At 36.0% G+C, this 12,330-nt stretch overlaps 1 long non-coding RNA gene across 2 annotated transcripts in view; it reads left to right on the top strand.

Annotated features, from left to right (window-relative positions):
• Positions 1-12,330, top strand: part of LOC309870485 — a 44,338-nt gene that overhangs the window by 12,187 nt on the left and 19,821 nt on the right. The gene's annotated exons all lie outside the window — the stretch shown is intronic.

Raw genomic sequence — 12,330 nt, 5'->3', positions numbered from 1 at the left:
CAAAGATGTAAGATTTATTTTTCATTTTCATATAGGAGGTATATAAATTTTATACCTCTTAAGATATAAAATATCTACATTTGATGTCAGTGGAACTTTCATGTTAGTAGATGAGATAAAATATTTAGAGAATAAGAGAGATGGTAAATGAGCAAGTTAACAGTTTTGCATTATATGTAGCTCATAATTGTAGTTCTGTGAAGAGCTCCATTGAGTCAATGGGAAGTGTGGGTGGAGGTTAGTGCCAGGTTAATTGTTGCATTCAACATCATTCAGGAGAAAAAGTGGAAATGAAATTGTAGCTTTTATAGTTCTGCCCCTCAATTTTCCTTCATCTCTATACTTGTTAGATTTTCTTCACTTGTGATTATTTACATCCTATGTCTGATTTTTTCCCCCTCCCTTAACTCCTTGGGTTATTGAAGAAATACACTCAATAAGGTTGGCTTTCAAGACATTTAAAAAATAAAGAAAATGCCATTCATCTACTCATTTTCAGCATAGACTTGGAAATTCAGTTTCATGGAAAATATTAACAAGTAACCTTTTGAAAAATAGATTTTGTGAAGAAAGAGGTATTTTACTAGATGTCTCCATGGCATTCTAAAGATTGTGGTATATCACCAATGCTAAGCCTGCAGGTAATTTTAATTATCATCTGACAGGTCATTTTTCTTTTTTAGTATTTTTCTAGTCCTTTGGGATCCACCTACTAAATGATTATAGAAATTCCTTCCATGTTAGGAAAGAACTTTTGACTTTAAATATACAGCTTCAGTAATTTGGCTTTTATATTCTCTGAATCCTCATCTTTCCAATGTGATTTAGATCTGGATTATACTACAATAATGTTTTAAGGATACTATTACCTAATTGTAATCAATTTCAAGTTGACATTGTCTTTAAATGTGAGACTTCAGATTACTATCAACATTGTTTAACTGCTTTGCTAATTCAGAAAGTTAATATTTATGTAAATTAAAGAGTGTCTGTATTTTTCTTCCCATTTACTAATGTGTTCTTTTCTTCATGCTCCCACTCTTCAAATTTTCCACTTCTATGTTCCCTTTTATCTTTTTCCTTTTTATTGATTTTAATATTTCATTTCCAAATGTTTATCTTTTGAGACATTCCATTGTTCAGTTTGGAAAGCATTTACACAAATCTTGAAGAAGTGAAGGTAGCTAAAAGAAACATAAAAACTTCTGCGAACTCTAAATTGTCGTGCTTATTAAATGCAAAAATTACTAAAAAAAAATCGGTGAACTTTTGTGTCTTCACCTTTCAAAAGGATCTTTGGAAAACAGCAATCCATTGGATTCCAAATCTTATTGGCTGGTTTAGTGAAAGACTCAGAATAAATTTGTAGGCCTTTGTCATCATGTATACGTTTAAAATTGTCAAGGGTGCCTGGGTGGCTCAGTAGGTTAAATATATGCCTTTGCCTCAGATCATGATCCTAGGGTGAGGCTCCTTGCTCAGCGGGAAGTCTGTTTCCTCCTCTCCTTCTGCCCCTTCCCCCAACTCCTGCATGCTCTCTCTCTCTCTCAAATAAGTAAATAAAATCTTTATTTAAAAAACTGCCATTATCTTGCTTACCTCTCAATTTATGTTTTATGTCAGATAATGCCCATTGGAATAAAAAATAATCACAAAAAATTATCTTAATTTTTGCAAAACTGAGTGTATTCTGTGGTAGAAAAGCTGATTTAATTGTTCATAGGGTTATCCGTGATTTTGATTTTTCTTTTATCTGTGTGGGAACCATGAGTCATACATTTATTTTCCTGAATTTTTCTTTTATCTATGTGGAAACCATGAGTCATACATTTATTTTCCTGGATTTCCAAACTTCATTATAAAATGTAAACTAATTAAATGGGATGTCCTCTACAATTGACAATATCCTTATACAAGGAGATCTGCTCAGATGAGCATTACTATATTGCATTGAGGGAATATCAATGTGTTTCCCTCAGAATGAGACATAGGTTGAGCTTCCTTATCTTATTATGGGCCTGGGTTTTCTACTTCCTAAGGATTCATTTAATCATACTCTGGTATTATTCATGACTTATAAGTTTTTATTTGGACAGAACAACATTTGGGCATCAAACTGTCTAATTCTATTTGTATTATTGTAACATTTAGAAATTATGTGGAAACATAAAAATAGAATACAGACAACTGCAGTTGGTCTCTTCGGTTCATAACAAATGAACTTTTTAAAAAATATCTTATTTATTTATTTATTTATTTATTTGACAGAGAGAGAGAGAGAGAGAACACAAGCAGGGGGAGTGGCAAGCAGAGGGAGAGGGAGATGCAGACTCCCCACTGAGCAGGGAGCCCAATGCAGGGCTCCATCCCAGGACCCTGGAATCATGACCTGAGCTGAAGGCAGATGTTTGACCTATTGATCCACTCAGACCCCAACACAGGCATTTTTGAGAGCTAAATACATTATTTCTATTATCTACCAACTAAAGAATGTTATCATGATGACAAGCAAATGCTTTTACCAAATTCAAAAGAGATTCTTCAATCCTCTCCTTTTCCCAGAATTTTATCTATTAGAGTTATAAACTGTAAATATCAAGACATAATTCTAGGCATCTTAGATTTTTCTATGGTTGTAGGCAAAATACCCAATTCCATTGATTAATATTTGGCATGTTTCTAAGAGCTAAGGCATTACTGAGAAATATGGTTGTTCCTTACTTGTTTAAAGGGCATAAGCTGAACATGTTTGGATTATGTTTTATTTTGTTTGGTCCACATACCTAACAGTTAGCACTGAACGCATTATGAAAAGACAGAAAGAAGGGAGAGAGACAGTAGAAAGGAAAAAATGAATGAATAAATGGAGAGTGATTAAGGCTTCCTGGAAAGGCAATACTAATAAAAATACATTTCTAGGTACTTATTTTATATTTTACATTTCATATACTAACTGCAATACAGCAGGCAAACGAATGGTCTAAAGCCCAAGTGAATAGAAGAGTTACCTGCAGTTGGCACATCCAAGCACCTGAGGGAAGGCTGGCTTCTACTCCCATCGCGTTTGCACATGACAGTGAACTTGATTCTTCTCAGGGTTAAGTTCTTTTAAACATTTTTTAAGATTTTATTTATTTATTTATTTGACAGAGAGAGGGATCACAAGCAGGCAGAGAGGCAGGCAGAGAGAGGGAGAAGCAGACTCCCTACTGAGCAGAGAGCCCGATGTGGGGCTCGATCTGGAGACCCCTGTATCACTACCTGAGCCACTCAGGTGCCCTTCAAGGTTAAGTTCTAAAGTCAGCTAGTGAGGCAACACTTGCCTTGAATTCCCTTATATCATCTATACAATTTGATTTGGGGTATAGGCTCTTACACAATAATTCTTAAACACATTAAAATCTAAGGGGTACTATATTAAACTTAGAACAAACATTGAAACCTTATTGGCCTGGTTCTCTACTTCCTAAGTATGAGTGACTCAGTGCACCGTGATGGTGACGGTGTGGCCCAGAGTTTTAGAGTCCCTGCTTTGAAACCAGCTCACAGACTTTGAATCCTAGAGCCATCGCTGAGTACCTGTGTGACCTTGGCTAATTGACAATATCTCTTGCTTTGTTTCCACATCTGTAACATTTGGATTATAATTGTAACTATGGAATAGGTTGTTGTGAAGATCAAAGGAGATCAGCTGTGTCAACTGTTTGCTACAGCGTCAGGCCTGCCATAAGTGTGTGCACTATTCCTCCCAACTTGATAACTATAAAAATCCTAATAGAGAACAAATGATGGATGAGAATTATAAAATGTTTCTGTTTGCCTGAAGGATTTACTCCATTCTGTTTTAATAAATCAGCCTCTGCAGACCTAATGAATATAAATAAATTGTTTCCTGGGAGGAGGTAACAAGATAAAATGTCACCTGCACACAGTAGGGAATGCTTACTGGGTTTTAATCTAAATCTTGCGTGAGCAGGTGGACATGCATGCTATTCTTGGAAAAAATATGGAGCTGACCTTGATTGCCTGCATCTCTCTTTCCAGTCTGTCAGTGCCTTTGGAGGCCCTGAACAGGAATCAGGCTCATGCTCTTAGGCATTAAATGCCATTAAATAAGGGTTAGGTTCTAAATCCACCCCAAAAGCACCTATAATGTAATTCTATTGCACTAAGATCTTCCAATTCACTCCTCTCCTTAAAATGTTTTCAGCTTCTTGGCCAGAAATCCTCCCATCTTTCTGTATCTCACCAAGTTTCAATAGCATATCCAACCCCAGCTAGAATTCCCCAAAGGAACGGTTTCTTTAGGCTTTCTGTCTTAAAGCCCCCGGGATCCATTAGCCACCCTGTGCGTGCATGCGCGCACGCACACAAACCTTCTGTAACTCTAGGTACTTAAACTTCTACCCTTTTGTCAGCATTACCTCCATCAAGCTTTCGCATGGTAGAGCAATCAGATATGGAAGAGCCCTTGCTTCTGCCAGTAAAAGGGCATACTATTCTCCCTTCCTACTGAAACGTGGTGACAGCTGTGTTTCCAGCATACCCAGTCAGAATGTCTCATTCATTGAACCAACATTTATTCAATATTGTAGCATACCAGAGATTGCATAGTGCACTTAGGAGACTAATGGGTAGATAAGACATTCTGATTTCATGACACCTATGAGCTGGAAGCGAAGAATGAAAATTTCTTAACAACAATTTGCTGTAATCTATGCCACTGGCACAACCTTGTAGCTATCTTTCCTTTGTAGCATAGCAAGACCGGAGTACATCCTCTTTAACTATGAAATACTTGTCAGCATTCGAATGCTATTCCTATTTGAGTGGCAAATATAGTCATATGAAAAGATAATCATCCCCCCCATTCTATTTTTCTTCTGGGAAAGAGAGAAGGTTCAAAAGAGCTTGATGTTTCTTGTTCATTTTTCTCATTCTACCAGTTGTTACATGATTTCTCATTCAAGAGGAATTTCGTCTTTTTTTTTAATTGCAAAAGGAGGAACATACTGTTTTATAAACAGTACTTTTGTGCCACATTTAAGTAGAAATTATTATGTGTTCATCATCTTTTCTCACGTGAACATGAACCAAGTTCCTAGGATATGAATCTGTGTCGGCCAAGAACCATGACAATTATTTATTAATATTTGGACATGATATAATGTCACAACAATATCACTTTTTTTCTGATGCTTTTTGTTGCTTATGATGTAAAATAAGATTCAATAATAATTGATACAATGATAGCTATGGTGATTGAAAGCTTATTTCATTCCAGGGACATACAAAATATTAATGAACATCATTTTGTTTAATATTTCCTGTATCTTTCTGAAGAAGATACTATTCTCTATTTAAGATAAGAAAGTCAATACACAGGGGCGCCTGGGTGGCTCAGTGTGTTAAGCCGCTGCCTTTGGCTCAGGTCATGATCTCAGGGTCCTGGGATTGAGTCCTGCATCGGGCTCCCTGCTCAACAGGGAGCCTGCTTCCCTTTCTCTCTCTCTCTGCCTGCCTCTCTGTCTACTGTGATCTCTCTCTGTCAAATAAATAAATAAAATCTTTAAAAAAAAAAAAAAAAAGAAGGTCAATAGGCTAAGGAATATAACCACATGCCCTCATGAGCTTGATTTCAAAAGCCACCTTTCTTTCTCTCTGTCCTATTGCCACCTCTCAAAAAACTACTTTTAAAGACCTACCCTGGACCATATCAGCTTTTCATTTACTGCATGAAAGCGAATTCACCTATCAATTTCCCAGTCTTCCTCGTTGATGGTTCTCATATTAATATTCAAGGATGACAGCTGTTTAAATACCAGCATGTTAGGAATAGTATTGATATGAACATGACTCTGAATAATGTGGACAAAGCAGATAGAAGTGCTGTAATTATATTAGACAATGAGGACCAGTGTGAGATGGATTTATAATTACAGCGTATTTCTCCTAAAAAGAACACACTCAAAATGTTTTCTTCTAGCTTTTCATATATATCTGTATAATTGGCCCTCAGAACTGAGTAGTGGTTTGAACGTACCACGTACATGGAAAGGAATGTTGTTTCTTTTTTCATTTAAATCTCTTTTCTTTATACATATAAACTGTGCCCATCTCCAGTTTCTCTTGAAAAACCTTGAAGCATTCTCAAAGCACAACACCAGTGCCTTAAAAACAATTTGCATTTTACATTTGGCTATTTCAATTACTGTGAATGGCTTCTTTTAGTTTTGGCTCTGTTTTTATGCTTTGTTCTAGGATCCACATGCCTTTGAAAAGTTTGGAAGTTTAAGAAACAGCAAAGGACCATATGCTTTAATCTCCTTAGTGAGCTCCTTTTATCTTAATAATACTTCTTGCCTGGTTTCAAAGTAACTTTTGACATATTTATGTTCTCTAACATGATAGCTTTAAGGCAATGTAAATCAGAGACATATATGTAATGTCTTTAAGATGTTTTCTTGGAGAACATCACTTCCTTGTCGAGTCCCTGGGCCCCTTGTCTCCCCTATTTTATTTGTTATATTCTTTTTAAAAATTGTACTCTATAACCTCATTATTGCCATGGACTGAACGTGTCTCCCCAAAGTTCACCTGTTTAAATCCTAACCCCCAGTGTGGTGGCATTGGGATGTGTAGCCTTTGGGAGTTGATCTGGTCATGAGGATGGGTTCTCATGAATGAGATTAGTGCCCTTATAAAAGAGACCGCAGAGATCTCCTTTGGCCCTTCCACCAAATGAGGACATAGGCACAAGAACCAAGAAGCAGGCCTTCATACAATCTGTTGGGGCCTTGATCTTGAACTTCCCAGATTCCAGAAGAGTGAGAAATAGATTTTGTCTTTAGGATTCTGTGATAGCAGCCTAAATGGACTAAGACAATTATGAAACTGTCCATTTATTCACACACCAAGATTTTAAAGAAAACTCTATAACTTGCATCCAAAGTTATCATATTTCCTCTAAACACCAAATACTGAAATTTATTACTCCATCCTTTTAATTTTTTGTGACAACTTTATGGCATTATAATGTACCTGTTACTAAATTCATCCACTTGAAGCATACAATTAAATATATTCACACATTTGTACAGCCATCACCACTATATAATTTCAGAGTATTTTCATCACCCCAAAAGAAAATACCACATTCAGAAACAGTGAGTCCCTATTCCCACTAGGCCTATGCCCCTAGAAGCTACCAGTCTTTCCTCTCTCTAGATTTACCTGTTCTGGAAATTTAGTATATAAAGAAGCTCTACAACATGTGACCTTTGGTGTCTGGTTTTGCACATTCCGTGATGTGTCAAGATTTATCCCTGTTGCAGCATGTATCAATGCTTCTTCCCTTTTATGGACAAATAATATTCCCTTTTATAGATACGGCCATATTTTTTATCCATTTTCCAGTTGATGGATATTTATGTTGTTTACACTTTTTTGCTATTATAAATAATGTTGCTATGAACATTTATGTATGAATTTTTGTGTAAACAGATTTTCATTTCCCTTGGACATAGATCTAGGAGTCAAATTGCTGGATCTTATTGTAATGCTTTGTTTAAGAATTTTAGGAACTGCCAAGATGTTTTCCAAAATGGCTGCACCACTTTACAATTCCACCAAAAAAGTTGTTTGTTTAGTGACTTACTTAAACTAATTCAACCTGTGTTCTTTGTTGTGTGTCGCCGAAGAAGATTCTTCTCGACTAACTTAGTGATCAGCTAATGATCAGACAGGTATTTCCTTAAAAGCCTCGAACCAATGAGTCTTTACTGATGGGCTCTGTGTGTTAGGCTATGTCTACAATGCCTCCTCACACAGTTAAAACTCTGCCTTAGTCTTTACTTTTTTCTTGGGCAGAGCATCATTAACAGCCAAAGGGGAGTGATCAGAGCCTTCTCAAAAGTCATTCCTGGGCATATGTGCAACCTCGCGTCTGGGCATGTTCTTCTGGATTTCAAGGAATATGTTGGACCTTTTCAAATCCCCCAGTGGATGACTGGAGTAAGGCAAGTTAAAATGCCACAGAGCTCATTGTTTTCGTTGTGATTTAGCCATTTTTCTAAGCTTCATAATTGTTGTAAGCCTTTGGCTAATTCCCCAGAGTGTTAAACAAATTGATTCTGAGAATTACTGCCAGTGTTCTCATTGTTTTTATACAGATTTTCAGAGATCCTTATTTCGCCATTCAGGAAGTGCCACTGTGGTCATCCCTTCGTGTCTGTTCCAGTGGTATCTTAAAGTCAACATCCCAAATGAACTCATTGTGTTTAATATCATCTTTCCTCTTTAATAATCTTCTTCTGCAGTCTATCTCAAAGAGTAGTTCCAATACCCATCAAACCGCACTAGCCAGAAATCTAGAGGCTAATCTTTATACTTGTTTCTTTTTCTCTCTTTTATCTCCCGGCCCATATTCCATCTATCACCAAGTCCAGTGCATATTATTTCCTAAATGGTACTTGAATCTATCCACTTGTTAGAATCTCCAGGGAAAGTATCATGGGCTCAGGTGCTCAGAAACAGACTCCCAGATACTATAATAACCCTTTAACAAATGTACCTGAATCTGGGTCAACTCCATTTCATCATCTATCCACATATTAGATAGCATGGCATCTTTTAAGGGCAAAAACAGCTATCCCATTTTCGTTAAAATGTAATGCTTTCCTACTCTCTTAAGATAAAGCAGACATTCTTACCATGATCTCCAAAGCTCCTTCATGGCCCACACTAACTTTCATCAGAATGTAGTACATATTCCTTCCCTCTACCTGCGCAATACCCCTCTTCTCTTGTTCTAGTGAACTTTTATTTACTTTTTAAATCGGATCTCAAGTGTGACTTTCAGAGATTTTTCCAATTCTCTGACTGTGCCACATAGCACCATGTACTTGTCCTTCCTATCAGTTATTACAAGAGCAGTTTCACACTTGTTTATGTGATTATTTAATTAGTACCTGTCTCTTCTATTGGATTATAGGCTCCACGAAGACAGAGACCCTTTTTAATATTACTTGTAATTGTATCCATGATGCTAATTTTGTGCTCAGTAAACATTTGTTAAATAAATGAACCTTGATTAATCTATGCTGAGGCTATCCTGGAATAAGCAAAATTAATTCCTACTCTTCATGTTAAACAATGTAACTACCGAGCAGTCAAAGGGATCTGTCTGTCTGTTTCACCTTTGGTGTTTTACTCTTCATTGAAATATTAGTTGCCTTAAAAAACAGCAACAAACTATATAGACATCAGGCTAAATTAAACATGTATAAAATTTGTATGCTCAGGGCGCCTGGGTGGCTCAGTGGGTTAAAGCCTCTGCCTTTGGCTCAGGTCATGATCCCAGGGTCCTGGGATCGAGCCCCGCATCGGGTTTTGCTCAGCAGGGAGCCTGCTTCCTCCCCTCTCTCTCTGTCTGCCTCTCTGCCTACTTGTAATCTCTGTCTGTCAAATAAAATAAATAAAATCTTTAAAAAAAAATTTGTATGCTCAATCTGAAGTTCACCTGTATACTCAGATTTTGACAATTATTTTGACAATTAAGTTCCTGATAGCACATTGTATGATTTTTCTATATTTAAGTATCAACCTAGAATACCAATAGCTAATAACTATATTCAATTTAACAGATATTCTCCAATCTAATGTCATGGAATTGATAAATTAAATTGCTTTATTACCTTGACTTGTTGAGGACTATTTGTTTTATCTTACTTTCTAGGTAAAGGTGGGATGATTCTAAATGTTTTTCTGTTACAGCAGAGAAAGCCACGGAAACCACTGATTTATGGTTAACTATATTCACAATAGTATGTTCTTTGGAAGGGAATATCACAGTCTTCTAAAATGTTACATTACTTCCTTACATTTGAATAGGTTGAAAAAGACATTTCCTGAGGATGGACTCAGGGTCTGTCCATTTGCTTCTAGCATCAGAAGCCCAGGGTATCCATTATACCTTATTCCAAAATGACCTTCAGAAATACCTGGTTTCTCTTCCAGAAAGTTTGCCAGTGTGACTTCATTTGACTTAGAATCATCATTTTTTTAAAAGATTTTATTTATTTAATTGACAGAGAGAGATCACAAGCAGGCAGAGAGGCAGGCAGAGAGAGGAAGGGAAGCAGGCCCCCTGCTGAGCAGAGAGCCCGATGCGGGACTCGATCCCAGGACCCTGAGATCATGACCTGAGCCGAAGGCAGAGGCTTAACCCACTGAGCCACCCAGGCGCCCCTAGAATCATCATTTTAAAACTAATCATGTTGTCATCATTTAAAATGCTTCAGAAGATGGCTTTGGATTTTTTTTTTCTCAACTTTTTAAAGCATTCTAACTCTAGCCATCTCTAGAATGAACTGTGTCAATTTTGAATTTATTCCTGGTTAAAAAAATATGCCCTTGCATATAGGCTGTACATTTGTTATTGAAAATAGTATTTTCTTTGGGAAATATGTATATAGCTTACAGTATTTTTTCTCTAAATGTAGGAAAACTTGTTTTCTTTCTTCTTATGCTGATTTTTTTTCCTCAAAGGTACAAATGAACTGCCATTCTATCGTACTGCTCTCTCTAATTTCCCAGACGTTGTGCTAAATCTCTTACTGCTTTTGGGTAGTTTCCAAAATACAATGCTTGAATTAAACATATCCCCAGTAGATTTTACCCTTTAACTGCATCCTTTTCTCATTTTTATTCTGTGATGACATAGAACCTCTGAATGACTTTATTATATTTCAGAGCATGACTCTTATTTCCTGCTATTTTTGTCTTTTCTACTCGAAATAGAGTTTCTTATTTTTCTAGTATTTTTAGGATCAGAGCCCATTAGTACAAATGCAAAAGCTGCAAAAATTTTCAAGTAAACATTTCAGTACAGTAAATAACTACAAGAGAATAACAATATTTGGAACTTTTTTATTCGTTTTATTCTCTTTGTTAGATACATATGATGGAATAATTTCTATACCTAAATGTGTAAGATATGACCATCAAATATAATAACTTTTCAAGTGTTTCCTCACAAATCATTAAATAAAATTTTTCCTTTAGAATAGTTTTAGATTTACAGAAAATATAAAAATAGGACAGAGAGTTCTCTTTATCCCAAACCGGTGTCCCATATTAATATATTAATATGATATATTGCTACAATTGATACAACAGCAATATTGATACTTTATCATTAACTGAATTCCATAGTTTATTCAGATTTCCTTAGTTTTTACCTATGTTCGCTTTTGTTCCAGAATTCCATCCAGGAAATGACATTACATTTAGTAGTTACGTAGTCTTGGATTCCTGGTGGCTATGAAAATTTCTCAAATTTCCCCTTGTTTTTGATGACCTCAAGAATTTTGAAGAGTACTGGTCAGATACTTTTGGAATGCCTCTCAGTTGGGATTTTTTTCATGATTAGACGTGGGTTATATATTTTTGTAGAAGACCACTGAGGCAAAGTACCGTTCTCATCCCATCATATCAAGGGTACATGCTACCAATCTGACTTACTCACTTGTCGATGTTGACCTTGATCACCTGGCTTCAGTAGTGCTTGTCAGGTTTCCCTCCTGCCAAGTAACTCTTTTTTTCCTTTTTCTGTACTGTACTCTTCAAAGGAAGTCACTAGCACAGCCACACTTATGAAATGGACTGTTAGTTACGTTTCACCTCCTTGAGGGCAGAGTAGCTACATAAATTATTTAAAATTCTTCCTACTGGAGATGTTTCTATTTTTCTCCGTTATTTATTTCTTCAGTCATCTATTTATATTAGTATGAACTCATGGAGATTTATTTTAGACCTTGAGTTATAATCCAAGACCATTTATTTATTTATTTATTTACTCAAATGTTTCAGCTTTCATCATCCAGAGTACCTTTACTTGTCTCTTTGACATGCCCCTATTAATGTTTATTTTGCTTTTTTTTTTCTACCATTTCTTTATTTTTTGGCACTATGAGATGCTCTGGGCTCACACCCCATGTATTTCCTGCTCCAGCCATAGAATAAACCATTTCTCTGAGGAGCCCTGCTTCTTTTTACTGGAGAATGGTTTAGAAACCAAGACCTAGGCATTAAGTGTTCTGTCATATTTTTTCAACCTAAAACGGAAAAGACATATATATATATATATATATATATATATATATATATATATATTCTGCTATAATCTAAGCCAGAGATTGGCAAATGTTTTCTGTAAAGATCCAGATAGTAAATATTTTATTTTTATTTTTATTTTTATTTTTTTCAGATAGTAAATATTTTAGACTTTGCCACCATATGATCTCCGTCACAACTCCTAAATTGCTTCTG

This window comes from Mustela nivalis (assembly GCF_964662115.1).
Source record: "Mustela nivalis genome assembly, chromosome: 7".
In the NCBI taxonomy this organism is placed as follows: Eukaryota; Metazoa; Chordata; class Mammalia; order Carnivora; family Mustelidae; genus Mustela; species Mustela nivalis.
This window is presented reverse-complemented; position numbering and strand designations above follow the sequence as displayed.